Consider the following 23471-nt stretch of genomic DNA (forward strand, 5'->3'; position numbering starts at 1 on the left):
TTTCGTTTTGTGTGAATAGTCGCTTGGTTCGTACGACTGTAGAACTTGCCACGACAATGCATTCCCGGTCCATACCAACTTAAACCCGAGTAAGTAAATGATGGAGGCATTAGGACTAACCCTTTTTCTTTCTACACCATTATTTTTCATTTTTTTTACCACCTACCCAAAATCCCCCCTAGTTAACCCCTTTGAGCCTAAACCTTTTCATTTCTTAACCCAAAACAATCACCCTTTTTACCCACCTACACCTTTTTATTTTAACCATTTCTTTTAGTAACAAAGCTCGGTTTTCTTATGACTTCTCTAATATATATATATATATATATATATATATTGATGATGAAACCAAATAAACAAACAAGTTTATCAAAAACTACTTTGTTTGAAAAAAATGGTTCATCAAAATAAAATTGTGAAAAATAAAAAGTCTTTCAAAAACCGACGTTTTTTACGGTTTTCGCCCTTTCACTAACCACTAACCCAACCACCCACCTTTAGCCCAAGCCTAACCCTTCACCCCAAAAGTCCTCTTGATATTTACAAAGGTAAGTTCCATGCCGCTCTCGACTGATTCACTAAAAATACACCTTCGGCCGAGTGTTGAGTGATCCCCCGTGAGGTTTGTGAACTTGTATATAAATGAAATTTTAAAAAGGTATGTTGTGCCCTAATAAGTAATTTATCTTATGAAACGTTTTTAATAAATCATGACGAATAGGATTGTAAATAAATAAAAATAAAACTTAAATAAAGAATCTTGGAAATCCCGACACTCTATGACAAACCCAAAAACCTTCTCTTCTACACATTCCATTTGGGAGTGAAAAAAGCCACATTATAAAGAGTTTTTCTTGAGGACAAGCAAAGATTCAAGTGTGGGGGTATTTGATGTGCACAAAATGCAACATATAAATTACATCAATTGTGGCATGAAACTAACCCCTTTTTAGTACCAATGTTGGAAAAAGTGTGCTTTTGTCTTCCTTTTGTATTTTCAGGATTAAATGAGCTCAAATAAACAAAAGAAGCAAAAAGGCAGCAAAATCTAACATAAATACAAGAAAAGGAACAAACGTGGCATGTCCGACCTCCCGACAGCATCTTCCCAAAGTAAAACAAGAAGACAGAAGACTGAACACGGGGGCTTGGTCAGCGGACACGGGGGCGTGGTCAACTGTTGCAGACGCATTTAATGAAATTGTGAATTGTAATTAATGAAGAGAGAGAGTCGGATGGACACGGAGCCGTGCCCAAGCTTCTGTTCAGCCTATAAATAGGAGTGCTTGGAGCTCTTTGTCACGGCCCCTCGACCCACCCTGGACGGAGTCGGGGGACCGCGAGGCAGTTCCCGTGGTATTTAATTAATGCGGTAGCGGAAGTCTTTTTATAACAGGATCTTTTATCCGTGAAATATGCTCGTTTAATATATTACACAAAGTTTAAGGGATAAATCCCATAATTTACAATACGTTGATTTCATACAGAAATCTTTATTTCTCAAAACATGTTTTATTCATTTATTTACACTGAGCCACTTCTCTGAGCTTGATAGTGTTTTACTGCACTTTTTCTGGATCACACAGATCACCTGAAACATGTTTGAAAAAGGTTTTGTCAGCGGGAAATACTGAGTGAATCATTCCGTTTTCTAAAACGACCCGTTAGTTATAATTTACAGTATTAAGAGCGATTACAATGTTTCTATCAACCAATTATCAAGAATGGGTATTTGTCACTCGATTCATTTCTGTGACTGTGGTCATACCACTATTGGGTCCCGTTGCCCAAATAGTGACGGTGTACTCACACAGAGTAATAATAACTCACATAGAGTAAGATTCACTCACATAGAGTGATAATAACAGTAATGTGCACAATTACCCCACATACCAGCTGTAATTTGGTGACTACAAAGACTTAATCCCTGTAATTATAACCTTTGAAAATAACTTGGAGTTTTGTAATACTTACTCACAAACGGTGAGAAAACAGTTTAAAAAGAAGAATGACTCACATTGCAGATTAACGAGCAATAGATATAAGCCTACTGATTAGCCTTGATTTCACCTAGTTTAACACAATGCACACACACAGGCAGGTTAGTAACTAATACAGCAGTTACGACAATTCACGAGATTAAACTTTCACAATGATTAATCGGTGCGATACTCGATAATTCAATCGGATTCACAACGAATAACAGAGCATAGTCCGAATTCGAACAGTACTCAAATATTCAAGTCGAAATCACGACGAATAATCAAAGTACAAGCTCAATTGAGCAGCACCTGGACTATCGTTGGATAGTTATAATCGATCGGACGCTGAATCGTAATAGCGATCGAGTTATTACCCTGATTGCGGCAGCACTTCGTGATCGGTGTGTGTTTTGTGTGAACGATATTTGTTATAACTCAGAGCTCAATTCGAAATTGAACGTCAGAGTAAGGCACAGAACTAAGTCCCACAGCCTTCTATTTATAGCTGGATTTTGGCCTCCCTCGCGCCACGCGAAGCAGACCTGTGTACCCGTCGCGTGGCGCGACGGGTCTATTTCGTAGCCTAGGCTGTTTCGTGTCCAAACTAGCCTTGGTGAGTTGTTAATCAACGAAACTTTTACTTCTCCAGCACATTTTTGAAGATAAATGTCAATAGGGTTTAACCCCCCCTGAGTTTTAGGGGTCCTGATCCTGATTCCGATTGTTATGAAAATTTTAGGGTTTATGCGGAATCACTTGGGTTTCTTAATTAGGGTTTCCTTATTACCTAATTACCATCCTAATTATGGATTTTCGTGACAGTTGTTACACTCTTGCAACTCATCCCTTGGCACACCACCTCTCTCACACTTCACCCACCACCCACCACCATCACAACACCATCATCCACCACCATCATCCATTGTCCATCATAGAGTGTGTGAGTCGTCTCGGGATCCAAGATTGATCGTAAGAGTTCTTGACAATCAAAGGCCATGTTTGCCTAAGTCTCTTACATCACTTGGTGAAGACAAGTGCTTAGTGTAATACTTTTTATTTTTAATCTTTTGCACTTTTTAATTGTTTTGTATTAATGACTTTAATTACTAGTTTCTTATGTTGAAGATGATTCTTCCTTATCGTTTGTCCGTGATGTCTTGCCATTATTTTACTGTCTATATAAAATAAAAGATTTTCACCATTCATATCTCCACAGTCTATATGGAGGTATGTTAGCTACCTGGTCGGGGGTTAAGGGAACGGTTTGGTAAGAGTCTTGCCATTGTTCATTGTATAGATCCTGCAAAGGACCTGGGTCAAATTTAGTAGGACCTCCTTCAATACCCAACGGCATTGGATGGCGGGGGTCCAAACTCTTTGATCCCCTCATAAGTTAAACTACTATTAAAACTTTAACCCGGCTACTTAGGACTGTATCCTTGCTGACTCAGACTACTTAGCTGAGGGTAATGTCACCTTCAAAAGAGGGGCCTACCACATTATGCATTAATAACTTAATTAATTATCTTTCAATTATCTGACCCTTTAGGATTGTATCCTTGCTGACTCAAAATATTGGGTTGAGGGTAACGTCACCTTCAAAAGAGGGGCCTACTACAATAACTAAGATAATCTCTTAAACAAGTGCAAAAGTGCGAAAATAATCAAAGGTTACACTACACACGAGTCGGATCCAAGTGATTCATCTTGTCTATATGTTTTTATTTTTATTTTATTTTTCAGCATTTTAGTTAGTTTTATTTTTCTAGTTTAAAAATCTTTTTCTAACATTTTTATTTGATTAGACGTTGAGGATAAACCGGTACTAAAAGCTCTTGTGTCCTTGGACGACCTCGGTGTCTTACCAACACTATACTACGTCTACGATGGGTGCACTTGCCCATATGTGTGTTTAGTGTTAGTGAATATCGTGTTTTTAAATTTAAAACTTGGCTAAAAAGTGTAAAAAGGGCTTAAAATATATACCTAAAACATATAACACCTAACGCACATCAGGAGTCTCTCAAACGTTTACAAGTTTATCAGTATTTATACAAAACGCATGAACTCGCTCAACTTTTGTTGATGTTTTCCAAAAATTACATGTATTTCAGGTAACAAGTTGGATCTTGGGCGCGGGTGTTGTTTCTAGAAGTAAATTCCAAGTTTAGATGTCATCCACATTTGTTGATCTGTAACTTAGTCGAAGGTTGTGCTGTTTGAAACGTAAATAAATGGTGTCTGTAATACTTTAAACTTAATGAATGGATGAACGTCGTTTTGATCATATAATTGTTTATTATGATTGAATGCAATGGTATTAAACAAGTCACACATCATACGCTTCCGCAAAAGTCAGTGTGTGACATTTATGGTGGAAAGTTGTGTGCAAACTGTAGGTATAATTAAACCCTTTTTCCTTTAAACACACTTTGGGTTGCAAGATATTAAATAATAAAAACTCACCTAAACACAATCAGTCACATTACTCAAATACTCAATCTATGAATACATGCTATTTTTCATACATACATGCTAGAAGACAATCTTGTATGCTCAATCGCCTACCTTAACGATTATAGCACTATAAGAGTAGCACACCACCCTTATGTGGTATTGTTAAGTATTCAATCTTATACGGCCTCTCCCATATGTGGAAATGATATGCTAGTGGACACTTTGGTTTGATTGATGGTTAACACATGCTAGAAGTATACAAATTGACATGTTAGATTGAGACTTTTATTCTATATTATGTAAACCAAACTTGTATGCTCACCAACCATTGTGTTCACATTTATTATTCATATATTGCAGAAAATTGATGACGATATCCAAGAAATCTACTTAGGTGGATTTAGAAACGCACCAAATTTTAATGTCTTTTCTTTTGTTTGAGTACTTGATTCTATGTAGTGTCTTTCCTTACAATGTATCGAACTGAGTCATGAAATAAAAATGGATTTATTTAAATATTTTCACTTTTAGTTGTTATGATGATTTGAACGATCATCTACTCTTTCACGCCCCGATGTTTCCGCCATTGGTTGGGGTGTGACATATTTGATTGGCACAGAACTAAGTCCCACAGCCTTCTATTTATAGCTGGATTTTGGCCTCCCTCGCGCCACGCGAAGCAGACCTGTGTACCCGTCGCGTGGCGCGACGGGTCTATTTCGTAGCCTAGGCTGTTTCGTGTCCAAACTAGCCTTGGTGAGTTGTTAATCAACGAAACTTTTACTTCTCCAGCACGTTTTTGAAGATAAATGTCAATAGGGTTTAACCCCCCCTGAGTTTTAGGGGTCCTGATCCTGATTCCGATTGTTATGAAAATTTTAGGGTTTATGCGGAATCACTTGGGTTTCTTAATTAGGGTTTCCTTATTACCTAATTACCATCCTAATTATAGATTTTCGTGACAGTTGTTACATCCTCCCCACCTTAAGAAAAATCTCGTCCTCGAGATTTACTGGAATAGATGAGGGTACTTTCGCTTCATTTCCGATTCCAGTTCCCAAGTGTATTCTGGTCCTCTCCTTGAATTCCATTTGACTTTGACCAACACCAGTCGTTTGTGTTTAAGAAACTTGACTTTTTTGTCCTCGTTCTGTAAAGGTTGCTCTAAAAATTTCAACTTTTCGTTTACCTCTATATCTTGAAGAGGGACTACCAGGGATTCATCTGCTAAACATTTCTTGAGATTGGATACATGAAATACATCATGTACTCCAGCCAATTCTTCTGGTAGTTGTAAACGATAAGCAACTGGTCCGATTCGTTGAATTACTGGGAATGGTCCAACGTATCTTGGACTTAGCTTTCCTTTCTTTCCGAATCGTACTACTCCTTTCCAAGGAGAAACTTTTAAAAGTACCTTATCTCCTATTTGGAATTCGAGTGGCTTGCGACGATTGTCTGCATAGCTCTTCTGACGATCTCGAGCCGTTTTCAATCTTTCCTTAATCTGAGTTATCTTGTCAGTGGTTTCCTGTACAATTTCAGGACCTGATAATTGACTTTCTCCGATTTCTGCCCAACATACTGGGGTTCTGCACTTACGTCCGTACAATGCTTCGAATGGTGCAGCTTCGATGCTTGAATGATAACTATTGTTATAGGAGAATTCAATTAATGGCAATTGGCTATCCCAATTACCACCAAAGTCAATTACACATGCTCGGAGCATGTCTTCTAGCGTTTGTATTGTCCTTTCACTCTGTCCGTCTGTTTGTGGATGATAAGCAGTACTTAGATTTAGTCGAGTTCCCATTGCTTTCTGAAAACTTTTCCAGAAATGAGATGTAAAACGACTATCTCTATCCGATACAATGGAGAGCGGGACTCCATGTAGAGATACTACCTCGTCCACGTACAGTTGTGCTAACCTTTCCATGCTATAGGTTTCTTTTATTGGTAAGAAATGAGCTGATTTGGTTAATCGGTCTACCATTACCCAAATCGCATCATTACCTCTTTTGGTTTTGGGTAACTTTGTAACAAAATCCATTGTTATGAGTTCCCATTTCCATACAGGCATTTCCAACTGTTGTAGTAATCCTGAAGGTTTCTGGTGTTCAGCTTTAACTTGTGAACAAGTTAAGCATTTGGATACGTATTCGGCTATATCCTTTTTCATTCCTATCCACCAGAAATTATTCTTTAAATCTTGGTACATCTTATTGTTTCCTGGGTGCATAGTATACCTAGATTTATGAGCTTCTTCTAAAATCTTATTTCTTAACTCTCCTTGCTTAGGTACCCAAATTCGTTTCTTATGGAATTTCCAAATTCCATCATTTCCTTGTTCTAATTCTTTTAAGTAACCTTTCATTCCTTCAGCATCATCTTGGATCGCTGTTTTCTGAACTTCTTTGATTTGTGCCATTAAATCTACTTGTAGATTTAACCTCAGAGCACGGACTCGTTTCTGTTTCTCATGATACTTACGACTTAAGGCATCTGCAACTACATTTGCCTTTCCTTCGTGATATTGAATATCACAGTCGTAATCGCTTAGCATCTCCATCCATCTTCTTTGCCTCATGTTTAATTCTTTTTGCCCAAATATATATCTTAAACTTTTATGATCGGTATAGACAGTAAACTTACTTCCATACAGATAATGTCTCCATATCTTAAGGGCAAAAATTATGGCTCCTAATTCTAGATCATGAGTCGTATAATTTTCTTCGTGCTTTTTCAATTGTCTAGAAGCATACGCAATCACCTTCTTACGTTGCATTAACACACATCCGTATCCTAATTTTGAAGCATCACAGTATACCTCAAAATCTTCTGTTCCTTCAGGTAAAGTTAAGATTGGTGCATTCGTCAACCTATGCTTTAAAATCTTAAAGGCTTCTTCTTGTCTAGGTCCCCATTCAAACTTAGCAGCTTTACAGGTTAACTTAGTAAATGGTACAGCTATCTTAGAAAAATCTTTGATAAATCGTCTATAATATCCAGCTAAGCCTAGAAAACTTCTTATCTCCATTGCTGTTTGTGGAACTTTCCACTTCGTAATTGCTTCTATCTTAGCAGGATCTACATGGATACCTTCGTGATTTATCACATGACCTAAAAATTGTACTTCTTGTAGCCAAAATTCACATTTCGAGAATTTGGCATAAAGCCTTTCGTTTCTTAACAAAGTTATGAGAACATGTAAATGCTCACAATGTTCTTTTTGGCTTTTGGAGTAAATAAGTATATCGTCGATAAAAACGATCACAAATTTATCCAAGTATGGTTTACAGATTCGATTCATCATGTCCATGAATGCTGCTGGGGCATTCGTTAATCCAAAGGGCATGACTGTAAACTCATAATGACCATACCTGGTTCTGAAAGCAGTTTTAGGTATGTCTTCTTCTTGTACTTTCAACTGATGGTATCCGGATCTTAAATCTATCTTAGAGAAATACCTAGCTCCTTGCAATTGGTCAAAAAGATCATCAATCCTAGGTAGTGGGTATCGGTTCTTAATCGTAACCTTATTCAATTCTCTATAATCGATACACATTCTCATCGATCCATCTTTCTTTTTCACAAACAATACCGGTGCACCCCAAGGGGATGAACTTGTTTGTATGAATCCTTTGCTTAGTAATTCATCTAATTGCTTTTTCAATTCTAGCATTTCGGTAGGTGCTAATCTATATGGTGCTTTAGCTATTGGTGCAGTACCTGGAATTAAATGAATTCTAAACTCTACTTCCCTATCAGGTGGTAATCCAGGTAATTCTTCTAGAAAAACGTCTGGGTATTCTGAGACTACGGGGATATCCTGAAGTTCTTTATCTTTAGTGTTAATGATTACTGAAATCATATACACCATTTCCTGTTTTCTCGAATAACTAGCCAATTTCATTACTGAGATGAATTTTAGTGGCTTTCGAGGTCTATCTCCGGTAATTAAAATTACTTCTCCTGTAGGTGTTTGAATTTCTACTGCATTTTTGTCACATAGAATTCTTGCATGGTTGGCTATTAACCAATCCATTCCTAATACTACATCAAATCCTGCTAAATTCATTGGTAACAAATTTGCAGAAAACTTATGGCCTAATAGTTCTATTTTTCCTTCTTGCCAGATTTTATCTATTTTCACAGAATTTCCTTCTGCGGTTTCTACTGTGAAGATTTGCCTAAGAGTGGTTAAAGGTAACTTAAGATCTTGGCAAAATAAAGTATTTATAAAACTTTGGTTCGCACCAGAGTCAAATAATACTTTTGCAAATACGTTGTGAACTAAGAACGTACCAGCTATCACATCTGGAATGAGTTCGGCCTCTTGAGTGGTCAGCTGGAATGCACGAGCATTTCTCTTAGTTGTTCCTTCGGCTGGTTTGGTTTGGTTAACTACAGGTTTAGCTAACTTAGGACATTCAGATTGAAAGTGTCCCCTTTCTCTGCAATTATAACAAACTTTTGTTTTCTTCCTGCAGTCTTCTTCCCGATGTCCTTTCATTTTGCAAAAATTGCAAACCATGTTGCATTGTCCATAATGCTTCTTTTTGCAAATTTTGCAGAAAGGAGATGATGAGGATTGTCCGGTTCCTCTCTTCTTGGCATTACCCACACGAAATCCTTGGGTAATCTTGTGAGCTAATTCCTTCTTGCGATCTTCCTCTCTTGTGCGTACTAATTCATCTGTTAGGGTATTAGCTAATTCTACAGCATCGTCAATAGTACGAGGTCTCGCAGCTTTAACGATGTTTCGGATTTCACTAATTAATCCCCAGATGTAACGAGAGATAAGTACCGGTTCTGGCGAAGCCAGTGATGGCACTACCCTTGCGTATTCAAAGAATGTCGAAGTATATCCCCGACAATCTACTCCTAGCATACGATGACTTAGGAACTTATTTGCCATTTGTTCCTTCTCGTATTCGGGACAGAATTTTCTTTCTACAAGACTCTTAAATTCTTCCCAACTTATTGCATAGGCTATCCTTCTTCCTTTTGCCTGGAGGACCGTGTTCCACCATTCGAGTGCTCCTTCTTTGAACAGATTTGATGCATACATCACTTGATCCTCTGTGGCACATTTGCTTATTGCAATTACTGCTTCGGTTTTCTCTAACCAACGCAGTGTTGCAGTTGCCCCTTCGTTACCTGCAAATTCAGCGGGTTTGCAAGCAAGAAATTCTTTATAAGTGCAACCAGACGTTGCAGCTTTCATTCTTTTAGGGAGTGGGGCCTGCTGCGGATCATGATCGTCATGATTACCGCCTCCATTTATGCTGTTACTGCCGTTATCTTCTGGAATATGTTTGCTAGGAATTAATTGTGGTTCGGCAGGTTTTCGAACAGCAGCTACAATTTCTGGAATAGCATGAGCTATCCCTTGGGCGATAAAATGCTCGATATCTTGTCGAGTTATATATTGATCTTCCTGTTCTTGCTCAGATTGATTTACTTCATTAATTGGTTCATTGTTAGCGTTTTCCATCTGCTAATTGGTAAAATTATTAGTGTCTAACTTATCAATGACAAAATTCACATAGATAAACACATAGATTATCACAACATACAAGCATAATCAAAATTGTCGATTTCTCGACTTTTACTTTGTTATGGTATATCGTATATGCATCCATACACACTGTATTTTACAAAGTTTTATTGCCCATTTTACAGATTTTTAAGTTACTATTATACAATACGGTTTTCTGTGGTTTAATTGACTGTTCTAGTAACGGTGCTCCCTCTCATCGTACTTCCAAGTTAGATGCTCCCCCATTTCCCTGATCCTATTACCTGTACCTATCAGTTCTTCACCGAACTGACGGAGTTCAGCTAGGTTTTCGTTACTCATGGGAGGATTTGGGAGTGGTTCTGGGTCAAATTGTGGAAGGAAGCTATAAGGACTGTTGACTATATTTTGGAATTGCCAATCGTTGGTCCACCATTCCTCCATTTGGCCTAATGGTCGGGTATGAACTAGTGGTTCTGGAATCACTGGTCCTAGGTTTAGTGGGAATTGAACTGTAGCTGGGTAGGAAAAGAGATTATCATTGATAGGCTCTAAAACATCACAATTATCCAGTAGGCGATCTATCTCGTCCTGGAACGTGATTTCCTCAGATTGTTTAGAGCTTTCACCAATTTCTATTCCCTTTTGTTTCAGATCTATTCCTATTTCCTTTTCTGGTGGTTTTGAACTTTCTCCAGTTTCTATTTCCTTTCCCTTGCTCATGATCACAGGATTTTCTATTTTAGGGAGTCTCCTAGTGGCAGGTTTCCTACGGCGTACTTTCCTCCACCCTACATATCTTCTCTTCTTTTTAGGTTTGGCTTTTTTCCAGCGGTGGAGCTTTGAATTCCATAGGTTCTTCTATGTCAGCAATGTAACCAGTAAAGTCGTGAGAGACTTCGATAGGTACTGGATATAAGTTGAGATTCTGGAAGGCTTCCGACATCTCATTCATGCTGCATAGCATATATGCAAAATGCAATGTTAAAACTTTGGAACAAAGTTTAACAAACAAACACTGAAGTTTTATTGCATATTACTTTTTGTACAGAAATAACTGAAATAAACACACTGGGATTTTATTTATTTACGGGATTGTGATTTCTCTTACTAGACCCAACTTATCGGATATTTAGAGATTAGCATTTTCTGCTACAGTAGCTAGCATATAGAGATTTGCCCATTTCCCGTCTATTTTATCTTCCCAAGGTGTACTATTACCCAACTCTTGGACTTCTGGGTTGAACCTAACTCTCTTGGTTCGGGGTTTCTTTGTCTCCTGACTCTTTTTAAGTATCGAATCCTTTTTCTCTGGGGAAAGTGGATTTTCATAGTTTGCCTTGCGGACAAAAATTCCTTCTTCTAAATTTACTGGATTTTTAGAAGAAGATGCCACATCTAGTTTGTGGTAGATAGCAGACAACTTTTGTTTACCCATACTGTAACTAAAAATAGCCAGTTAATAAAACAAATAATCACAGAATAACAATTAGTAAAATTAAGCACTGTGGTCCAAAATGCTTAATTTAGGCTTAATCAGTGGCTCGATCAGTGGCTCAATTTAATTATTAGCTCTGATACCACCTTCGCTGTCACGGCCCCTCGACCCACCCTGGACGGAGTCGGGGGACCGCGAGGTAGTTCCCGTGGTATTTAATTAATGCGGTAGCGGAAGTCTTTTTATAACAGGATCTTTTATCCGTGAAATATGCTCGTTTAATATATTACACAAAGTTTAAGGGATAAATCCCATAATTTACAATACGTTGATTTCATACAGAAATCTTTATTTCTCAAAACATGTTTTATTCATTTATTTACACTGAGCCACTTCTCTGAGCTTGATAGTGTTTTACTGCACTTTTTCTGGATCACACAGATCACCTGAAACATGTTTGAAAAAGGTTTTGTCAGCGGGAAATACTGAGTGAATCATTCCGTTTTCTAAAACGACCCGTTAGTTATAATTTACAGTATTAAGAGCGATTACAATGTTTCTATCAACCAATTATCAAGAATGGGTATTTGTCACTCGATTCATTTCTGTGACTGTGGTCATACCACTATTGGGTCCCGTTGCCCAAATAGTGACGGTGTACTCACACAGAGTAATAATAACTCACATAGAGTAAGATTCACTCACATAGAGTGATAATAACAGTAATGTGCACAATTACCCCACATACCAGCTGTAATTTGGTGACTACAAAGACTTAATCCCTGTAATTATAACCTTTGAAAATAACTTGGAGTTTTGTAATACTTACTCACAAACGGTGAGAAAACAGTTTAAAAAGAAGAATGACTCACATTGCAGATTAACGAGCAATAGATATAAGCCTACTGATTAGCCTTGATTTCACCTAGTTTAACACAATGCACACACACAGGCAGGTTAGTAACTAATACAGCAGTTACGACAATTCACGAGATTAAACTTTCACAATGATTAATCGGTGCGATACTCGATAATTCAATCGGATTCACAACGAATAACAGAGCATAGTCCGAATTCGAACAGTACTCAAATATTCAAGTCGAAATCACGACGAATAATCAAAGTACAAGCTCAATTGAGCAGCACCTGGACTATCGTTGGATAGTTATAATCGATCGGACGCTGAATCGTAATAGCGATCGAGTTATTACCCTGATTGCGGCAGCACTTCGTGATCGGTGTGTGTTTTGTGTGAACGATATTTGTTATAACTCAGAGCTCAATTCGAAATTGAACGTCAGAGTAAGGCACAGAACTAAGTCCCACAGCCTTCTATTTATAGCTGGATTTTGGCCTCCCTCGCGCCACGCGAAGCAGACCTGTGTACCCGTCGCGTGGCGCGACGGGTCTATTTCGTAGCCTAGGCTGTTTCGTGTCCAAACTAGCCTTGGTGAGTTGTTAATCAACGAAACTTTTACTTCTCCAGCACATTTTTGAAGATAAATGTCAATAGGGTTTAACCCCCCCTGAGTTTTAGGGGTCCTGATCCTGATTCCGATTGTTATGAAAATTTTAGGGTTTATGCGGAATCACTTGGGTTTCTTAATTAGGGTTTCCTTATTACCTAATTACCATCCTAATTATGGATTTTCGTGACAGTTGTTACACTCTTGCAACCCATCCCTTGGCACACCACCTCTCTCACACTTCACCCACCACCCACCACCATCACAACACCATCATCCACCACCATCATCCATTGTCCATCATAGAGTGTGTGAGTCGTCTCGGGATCCAAGATTGATCGTAAGAGTTCTTGACAATCAAAGGCCATGTTTGCCTAAGTCTCTTACATCACTTGGTGAAGACAAGTGCTTAGTGTAATACTTTTTATTTTTAATCTTTTGCACTTTTTAATTGTTTTGTATTAATGACTTTAATTACTAGTTTCTTATGTTGAAGATGATTCTTCCTTATCGTTTGTCCGTGATGTCTTGCCATTATTTTACTGTCTATATAAAATAAAAGATTTTCACCATTCATATCTCCACAGTCTATATGGAGGTATGTTAGCTACCTGGTCGGGGGTTAAGGGAACGGTTTGGTAAGAGTCTTGCCATTGTTCATTGTATAGATCCTGCAAAGGACCTGGGTCAAATTTAGTAGGACCTCCTTCAATACCCAACGGCATTGGATGGCGGGGGTCCAAACTCTTTGATCCCCTCATAAGTTAAACTACTATTAAAACTTTAACCCGGCTACTTAGGACTGTATCCTTGCTGACTCAGACTACTTAGCTGAGGGTAATGTCACCTTCAAAAGAGGGGCCTACCACATTATGCATTAATAACTTAATTAATTATCTTTCAATTATCTGACCCTTTAGGATTGTATCCTTGCTGACTCAAAATATTGGGTTGAGGGTAACGTCACCTTCAAAAGAGGGGCCTACTACAATAACTAAGATAATCTCTTAAACAAGTGCAAAAGTGCGAAAATAATCAAAGGTTACACTACACACGAGTCGGATCCAAGTGATTCATCTTGTCTATATGTTTTTATTTTTATTTTATTTTTCAGCATTTTAGTTAGTTTTATTTTTCTAGTTTAAAAATCTTTTTCTAACATTTTTATTTGATTAGACGTTGAGGATAAACCGGTACTAAAAGCTCTTGTGTCCTTGGACGACCTCGGTATCTTACCAACACTATACTACGTCTACGATGGGTGCACTTGCCCATATGTGTGTTTAGTGTTAGTGAATATCGTGTTTTTAAATTTAAAACTTGGCTAAAAAGTGTAAAAAGGGCTTAAAATATATACCTAAAACATATAACACCTAACGCACATCAGGAGTCTCTCAAACGTTTACAAGTTTATCAGTATTTATACAAAACGCATGAACTCGCTCAACTTTTGTTGATGTTTTCCAAAATTACATGTATTTCAGGTAACAAGTTGGATCTTGGGCGCGGGTGTTGTTTCTAGAAGTAAATTCCAAGTTTAGATGTCATCCACATTTGTTGATCTGTAACTTAGTCGAAGGTTGTGCTGTTTGAAACGTAAATAAATGGTGTCTGTAATACTTTAAACTTAATGAATGGATGAACGTCGTTTTGATCATATAATTGTTTATTATGATTGAATGCAATGGTATTAAACAAGTCACACATCATACGCTTCCGCAAAAGTCAGTGTGTGACATTTATGGTGGAAAGTTGTGTGCAAACTGTAGGTATAATTAAACCCTTTTTCCTTTAAACACACTTTGGGTTGCAAGATATTAAATAATAAAAACTCACCTAAACACAATCAGTCACATTACTCAAATACTCAATCTATGAATACATGCTATTTTTCATACATACATGCTAGAAGACAATCTTGTATGCTCAATCGCCTACCTTAACGATTATAGCACTATAAGAGTAGCACACCACCCTTATGTGGTATTGTTAAGTATTCAATCTTATACGGCCTCTCCCATATGTGGAAATGATATGCTAGTGGACACTTTGGTTTGATTGATGGTTAACACATGCTAGAAGTATACAAATTGACATGTTAGATTGAGACTTTTATTCTATATTATGTAAACCAAACTTGTATGCTCACCAACCATTGTGTTCACATTTATTATTCATATATTGCAGAAAATTGATGACGATATCCAAGAAATCTACTTAGGTGGATTTAGAAACGCACCAAATTTTAATGTCTTTTCTTTTGTTTGAGTACTTGATTCTATGTAGTGTCTTTCCTTACAATGTATCGAACTGAGTCATGAAATAAAAATGGATTTATTTAAATATTTTCACTTTTAGTTGTTATGATGATTTGAACGATCATCTACTCTTTCACGCCCCGATGTTTCCGCCATTGGTTGGGGTGTGACATATTTGATTGGTATCGATTCATAGCAAGCGAAAAACCTACAAATAAAGAGTACGATTTGGTCCTTAAAAGATAAACCTACAAAAGCGACCAACTAAAATAACTAGTTTTATTCCAGTCCCAATACGGGTAGTGCAACAGAATTTAAAAAAAAAAACATATAAAATTACCTATAGTGTATGGTACGGGAACAAAGTAATATGATGTATAAAAAATGAACATACATTAGATTTGTGACAATTGCACTTTTCAAACATTATACAATTTCGATCATTTTCGTATTCAATAAAATGTTATATTTTATTTACGAGCGAAACAATGTTTGTAACATTTTCGAAACAAAATCTGAGTTACACATGCCTTAACACCTTTATATAACCTAATTATTAGGTTAAAAGGGGTTAAAAATGACAAAATGCGACAATACAAGTCCAGGGGGCAAATCTGCCAAAAACCAAAACTTTGGTCCTTCACAAGGCTTACGGACCGTAAGCCAAAAGGAGCATACGGTCCGTAAGGGGCACTAGTGACAGCAGATTTGCAGCTGGCAATCCCCGCTCATTTCCTTGGCCTCCAGGTCACAAATTTGCCACCATTTCACCTTCTTTGGACTGTGATGACACTAAGCATGTCTTAACACCTAGAGGGACACTTGTCTTGATTTGGTGAGCTCAAATTCACTATAAATAGCCTTGAATTTGAGCCATTTTCAACTTGCTCATTTCCAAATTCTTTCTCCCAACTCATTGGAGCTTGTTTCCAGCTTTTGGAAACCTCCTACTGAAGTTCTATCATTCATAGAACACAAGTAAGTGTTCTCTCCTAGTCTATTTTATTATTTTGGCTATTTATGATCCAAAAGTCAAACAGTTTGACTTTCGGTTCTGACCATTTTGGTTAAGTCAAAGTTCAAATTGAACTTTGCAACATGATTTAAACCACGAAGGTATTAATCCCATGCGATTGCACCTTCTGATTACCACATTTAGTAGGCGCAATGACTAGTCAAAGTTTTACGAATTAAAAGTAAAAAATTTGTGCATTTTACGATGAAAACGTTTTTGGGTATTAAAACTTAAAGTTTTGACACCAAATCAGTTTTATAACATTATTTGACATGTTCCCAACATGTCTAACTCGTCATTTCAAGTTTAGTGCTTATTTCTTAGTCGTAAGTCAAGCGGTTTGGCTACCGCTTTGACTTTCCCATCTGACCCGTTTGGTCAATCTTAGGATTCGACCAAGCGCATTTTTATGACCATAGTAATATAGGGAATAACCCTCTGAGGTTATACCTTATGGTCATATCGTTTGGTTAGTTATATGACGAGTCGATTTTATGTACTTTTAAATTTCCGAAAATGCCCTTTTGGCATATAAAATGGTTTTAAGCATATAAGACCATTGTTTTGACGTCTAAACTGATGTTGCAACATAATTAAACTTGTTTTAACATGTTACACTTGTCATAGGACTTATTTAACCATCTGAACCCGTAGTTACCCTTACAACCTGTTAAAGTGACTTAAACCACTTTAGCAACTCGTAACAGGTCAAAGCACTTAGTAATCCTTTCTAATCAGAATCTAAGGCTTATTAAACCATATTATACGAGTTCCTTCTCTCATTTGGTTTATAAACTGCATTCTATCCGAGCTCCCGTTCAAAGTCTCGATCGATACACTAACACAGAGTTATCCGATACATTGGAACCACTTGAACAGTTGAGCTTTGTTTACACAAGACACATACACAATCCCAAGTGAGTACATAGCTCCCATCTTTTACGTTTTCTAAATGTTTTGGGGTGACTCATATGTGCTAAACCATTTTCAAGTTTTCAAAACAAAGTCTATGGTTTATATATAAGATTATGCTTTCAATAATGTGGGAAACTTGTTTGTGCGTTATCCATAACACGAATGACATTCATTAACTTTGGCCGAGCCGACCAGTAGTATGTTATGGTACCATAGGACTGACAATCCCGTTAACAGATTTCCCGGGGTTTGTGGGGAAGTTTGGAGAACGACAAACACTGTATTTTAACAAACCCTTTGGTGGCTTGTTAGTCGATTTAAAGAGACCCTTTGGTGGTCTTGACGAGTCATCATAGGTTGAATGTATTCACCAAAATGACCACAGTTTACACAATTAAAACACGGACGATTTGTTTATACAAAACAAGGACGATTGGTTTATAACACGGACGATTGGTTATAACATGGACGATTGGTTGATGACACGGACGATTGGTTTATGGTAAGTGATTTAGATAACGGGAGGGGTGTAATACGATAAAAATATGGTATATACGTCGCTAGTACTTCCTATATATAAATGCTTTTATTGTATTACATATCGTAGTATTATCCAAATCACTTCAACAAGGACAAATGGTTTTGAACAAGTCACGAACGATTTTCACTTAAAGATATAAACCATACGATGTTTTCTTTTAAATCAATTTCTTACTTCGTTTTACAAAAGAAACACTTTTGTCAAGATTCATGGCTACAAGGTTTTCTTTTACTCATACCAACTTGTATAAGTTGGTTAAACATATTGCAATATCAAACACTTTTATTACAAGTTGATTTCAAGGTTCTCACTCGTCGACTCTCGTGGTCGGACGGGGTATTGCAATATGAATGCAGAGCCATGAATTTGACACACAAAACCTATATTACTCACTGGCTTTTTATGCTGACCGTCTTTTCACATATGTACGTCCTAATGTATGATGATTTGAACGCATGCTACACATAAGATGGACCCGGGCCTTAGTTTCCTTTAAAACTTAAAGACAATTGTTGTGTTTTATTTGTATTTTCCCAAGACAATGTAATTTATTAATTCAATAAAACAAAATCTTATGTACCATGTGTTGTGAAACAATTTTCTGTAACGTGACTCTTGATGTTTCGTCATGGTTTTTTGTATTACGCGATCGAGGTGTTACAAGATTAAAGATACGTTTAATCACAAAGACGTCATAATCACCTTCTAGTAGGTCATTGACTACTAATACATAACATAAATAGTTGGATGAAATGAAAATGTTAAGTAATATAATCATGTATGGTAAATAACCCTAGTCACAATCCTTGCGTGTCTATATAAATAAATAAATAATTAAATATAACCCACAAAAATTAAGTAAGCCAAAATTTTTTATTAGAGAACACGTAGTGTAATTTTCTTTGCAAAAGTACATAATCTATAATTTACTAAACAACGGTTTTGAACGTTTTATCAATTTTTTTGAAGAACCGTATATGATTTATAACATTATCCTATATACTAATTTTCAAATGAAATGAACACTAATATGTTGGCTCACAATTTATATTGCGTAGGGTACAATAGTAAATTCCGAGAGGTAAAGAAAAAAAGGGTTATCGGAGAAGTAAGGAGATAGTGGCGGAGGAGAAGCGATGTGCGGATCCAGGAATTTTTTTCAAGGAGTTCACTTTTTTAAATGTTTCAATTTCATATAACAAAATAAAAAAAAAAATCAAGGTCGATTTGACGGTTTGGGTCATATAAGATTTCACATCCTTTCCATCATATTTTCACCCTAAATTACACTAAAAAACACTACATTTTCTCTCTCTTTTTCAATTAAATAATATTTTTTATATCTTTATCATTACTTTTTATCTCCCTTCCACTCACAACTACTTTCAAAATATATTAAAAATTATAGGGGGTGAACAGTATCACCCCAAATATACAGATGAACAGTAACATTTTCTCTCTACTCCGCTCACAACCACTTTTTATACTCTTTATATTATAAAAACTCCACACACACGGAATTTGATGGTATGGATGTGAATGCTCTAAGATTCATAACATAATAAAATTACCATACAATAATAAAAAAACATGGTCATGATAAATTTAAAAACACTTAATATGAATAAGATGATCTTTACGACTAAAAAAAAAACATACCTATAGTTGTTTACTACGAGGCTTATCTTCTGAAAATGTTACGTTACATTTCTTGATCGAAACTTGTTGTAATAACTCCCTTTTAATGTAGCAAATGCAAGTGGAACCAAATAAATGGAAGATCCAAAATGGGATGGTGGAGTTAACAAGTTGGACTTTAGATTAGCTAAATCTGCTTATGGAGAAGCAGATAGAAGTTTCAAAACCTCACAAAACACCATATTTTAATAATTCTTTTCTATTTGAACAAATTATGAAAAAAAAAAAAAAGAACGATCACTAAACTTGATCCAAAAAAGTAATCAATTTTACTAATAAAAGAAGATGCAAACTGTAACCTAATCATGTTGTCAAAAAAAAAAAAAAAAAAAAAAAAAATGCAATCTCTAACCTAATCATGCTAGCAGATAAATATTTCAAACCTTAAACATCCATTCACTACATCAAAACCAACAAATGTATAAGATCTGAGATTCTGTGTACTCAATTAAAAAGATCAGAAATTCCTAGTGATTATTTTTCTACTTAAAACTCTTTTGCTATTATAGACTTACAATTCTCCATGAAACAATAATTATCACAGAAGGCAAAATCATGATAGTAACCCCACAAAATCTAAAAGCTATATCAAAACAAATCAAAATCATAAAAATCACCTTGATTAAATTCAAAAACTAGGGCCAATTTTGATGAAAAAAGCCAAGGTTCCACTTTATGGGATATTAACAGCAAGTTATAAGATATCAACAAGTTCATAAAACAAGTGTTTCATTTGTTTTATCTCTTTGTTCACCAACTATATAAAAGATCTGTTACCTGGAAGGAGATGAAGCTACATACTATCGATTTTGCAGGGGGGGGGGGGGGTGGGGGAGGGGGTTGGGTTGTGTGTTTCTGATATGCGAATGGAAAAACCCTAATTCCCAGTATTCATTTTTTAGTAAAAAAATAAATAAAAAAAATATGAAAACCGACATGATGAGAATCGAACTCGAAACCGCAAACGTATTCAACATGCGTTTTACCAGTAGACTAATTCACACATTTGGTAACCGGTTCCCATACAAAATATTTAAAGGGTTTCTTTAGTATTTTCTATATGACTCTACGTTATAAATTACAAACCGAACGGGTTCCCGGGAACTCCCTCTTTGGCTCTAAATCCGCCCACCCTTAGCGAAGCTTCTTCCAATTTATTATCCGCTAATTGTTGATTTTAAACTCGTTATCCTCTTCTTGCTGCTCATAACATCTCTATTCAACAACAACAAAATCAATGTCTGATTGCAATATCTAAACCAGAACGATCAACAACAAAATTCCATCAACAAAGCTTAACAACGTTGTAAATTTAGGTGGGGCAAGAATGTCACATCCCGCATAAATTCAGCTCAAAATTTCTGGATTCTAGAACCTTCCGGGGGCTATCTAGTTGCTTCAAGAGTTTCCCAGAAGACTCCAGAACATCCCATAATGTTCTAGCAACTTGGTGACATAAGAAAGACCATCCAAGAAGGGCCTAGAAAATGTGAGTCAAAACAACCATAAAAATCTTTATTGAAGTCTCTAGAATTCAGCATAAATATCATGATATTTACATGGATATATCTAGATATTATCTAGGAGATTTTTATAAAGTTTGTTCTAGACTTTGAACACTATAGATATCAAGCCAACTAGTATATAAAGAGATGTTAAGGTCTCATTAGAGACATCCTCAAGCACTTGTAAACATACAACTCTCTTGTAAACCTTTTTTTGATAATACGAAGTATTTTACTTGTATTTCAAGTATTAAAAGCACTGCAATTGCGATCCAACTTTCCCTTTAGCAACTTCCGCTACTAAAAACCAATGAGACGAAGTCGGCAAGGCTTACTTAGACGGTGATCTAAGGCAGCACGCAAGTTAAGAAACCAACTCTTATTAAAAACATTTACACTAGCTGGATCAACAATTAGCCTTCAATGAAGATAACAAATCTCACCAAATCCACAACTGCTCCCGGTTGTATTATAGGTACCATTCTCAACGCACCTGAAACGTTATGTTTTTTCTTAATTGTCGTTCTTTCTAACTTTGATCATGGACACTCTTACAATTTGTTAATCAGATACTCTTATGTATATACTTATCATTGAACACTATAGGTTAAGCAGTTTACATCCTCTATATATGTCATTGCAATATCCTTTGTTCATTTATTCATGGTGAAAGTAGTTGGTCGCATGATTTGTGCCTACATGGTAGTGACGAGAAATAAAGGAATTGACAACAAGTATATAAACAAAAACATAAGCATAATTATCACAAAGCGTTAGAAACCTTAAAACATAGCACGAACAAGCCAAAATGGAAGACAACGAAGAACTGCAGTTATCACAAAGCATTAGAAACCTTAAAGCATAATTATCACAAAGCGTTAGAAACCTTAAAGCATAATTATCACAAAGTGTTAGACAACTAAGAACTTATATGGGGTTGGGGTGGACGGGTCGGGAGCGGACGTTATGGCCTCTGTTGTTGGTTGCAAAGCGGGTTCCCTTCGGTTTAGTATCTTTGGTTGATGGTGGGAGCTAACATGAATAGGGTTAATAATTGGAGGTCTGTATACGTGGTGTTCGAAGCGAATCTTTCTCTTTGGAAGACTTCGTGTGACAACGCTCCTAATTACGTGTATCCGTACGATTAATTAATGTTAATTAAAGTGCTTGATGTCTGTGCTGAATTACTTAACTGCTTTCTGATTACTGTGTCATACTTACATGTGCTTATAAACATACTAATCTTGTGCAGAAAAAGTTACTAAATAGTCCTGTATGCTTCCCTAAGTGTTGGGAATTAAAAGTGTTACAAAAAGATATATAAAAGACACTTTACGGATTAATTAAGCACTTTAACGGAACAGTATCAAACCGAACAACCGGATATTACCCGGAACACAAAAGTATTGTTAAACACATTGTTTCACTTTTACTGAGCTAGTTATGGTCCCCGAACACCCTAACACACTATATATTACTTAAAACACATAAATCACTAACTAAACACTTGGAATCTAACTAATTTCCCTAACCATCCATCACCACCCAACTAAACCAACTCCCCCCCCCCCCCCAACCGGTTATGGAACATGGGATCTACCCCATGATTTTATCTAATTGTTTATTTGATCTTGTTTGTTATCTTGAAACACTTTACACAAGGGGTTAAGCAATGTTGGAAGTTTCTTTATAAAACCACTAGACATTCATCCTCATTTCTCATTCATCATTCAACACACCTCACTCTCTCTTCCCTCCCTCTAGTCTCGGTCGAGATCAAGGCCACCACCACCACCATTTTTCACTTCCATTCCATCCATTCTCTAGTGATATTAAGGTGTATCAAGGTGAATAACGAAGGGTGGAACTCACGGATCATCAAGGACCTCTCTAGTTTGTTTTTATCCTCTACATTTCTGTAACATCCTAGTTATTATTTTAAAGATTTTCGTATTATTAACGAAAATAAACATGTAGTTAACGTTAAGTATCCTTAGAAAATACGAGTTAATTAAATCATTCACAAATTCCAAGTACACCGCCTAATATGACCAAAATTCGTCTTTTAAAAATATCGATTTACAATGTGCGGAAACGTGAATCTGTATAGTGTTCGGTTCCTCGATGATGCTTGATCGTCTTCCGGCATCCAAAATGTACCTACATTTCATAAACATGAAATGCTTTAGTCATACAGGACTTAAAACGCGTCTAAACGAATTCGAGGAACAATTGATAACACAAACAAAGTTCTCAACCTGACCTCCACCGTAAATTACGGTGGTACCGTAATTTACGGTGGCCACTGGTACTACAGGCCCCTACCGTAAACCAGGAGGGATCCACCGTAGCATTTTTCAACTCCACCGTAAATTACGGTGGACACCGTAATTTACGGTGGCCCCTGCATCGAGTTTTCCATATATAAATGCATACACGCTCATCGCATCCCATAAACATTCTATAATAAGTTTAGAATATGATTCGGGACTCCTTTTTCGGTTACGGGACTGATTTGGACAATTCTGCACATTTTACTGAACTGGCAGCTGATGCACGGCCATGCACCCAACCGCACGGCCATGCATCCAACCGCACGACCATGCATCCAACCGCACGGCCATGCAGTTCCTACAACGTTGGGGGCACTGGCAGTGCACAAGCCAGTGCATTGA

This window comes from Helianthus annuus, chromosome 8 (assembly GCF_002127325.2).
Source record: "Helianthus annuus cultivar XRQ/B chromosome 8, HanXRQr2.0-SUNRISE, whole genome shotgun sequence".
NCBI classification, from domain to species: domain Eukaryota; kingdom Viridiplantae; phylum Streptophyta; class Magnoliopsida; order Asterales; family Asteraceae; genus Helianthus; species Helianthus annuus.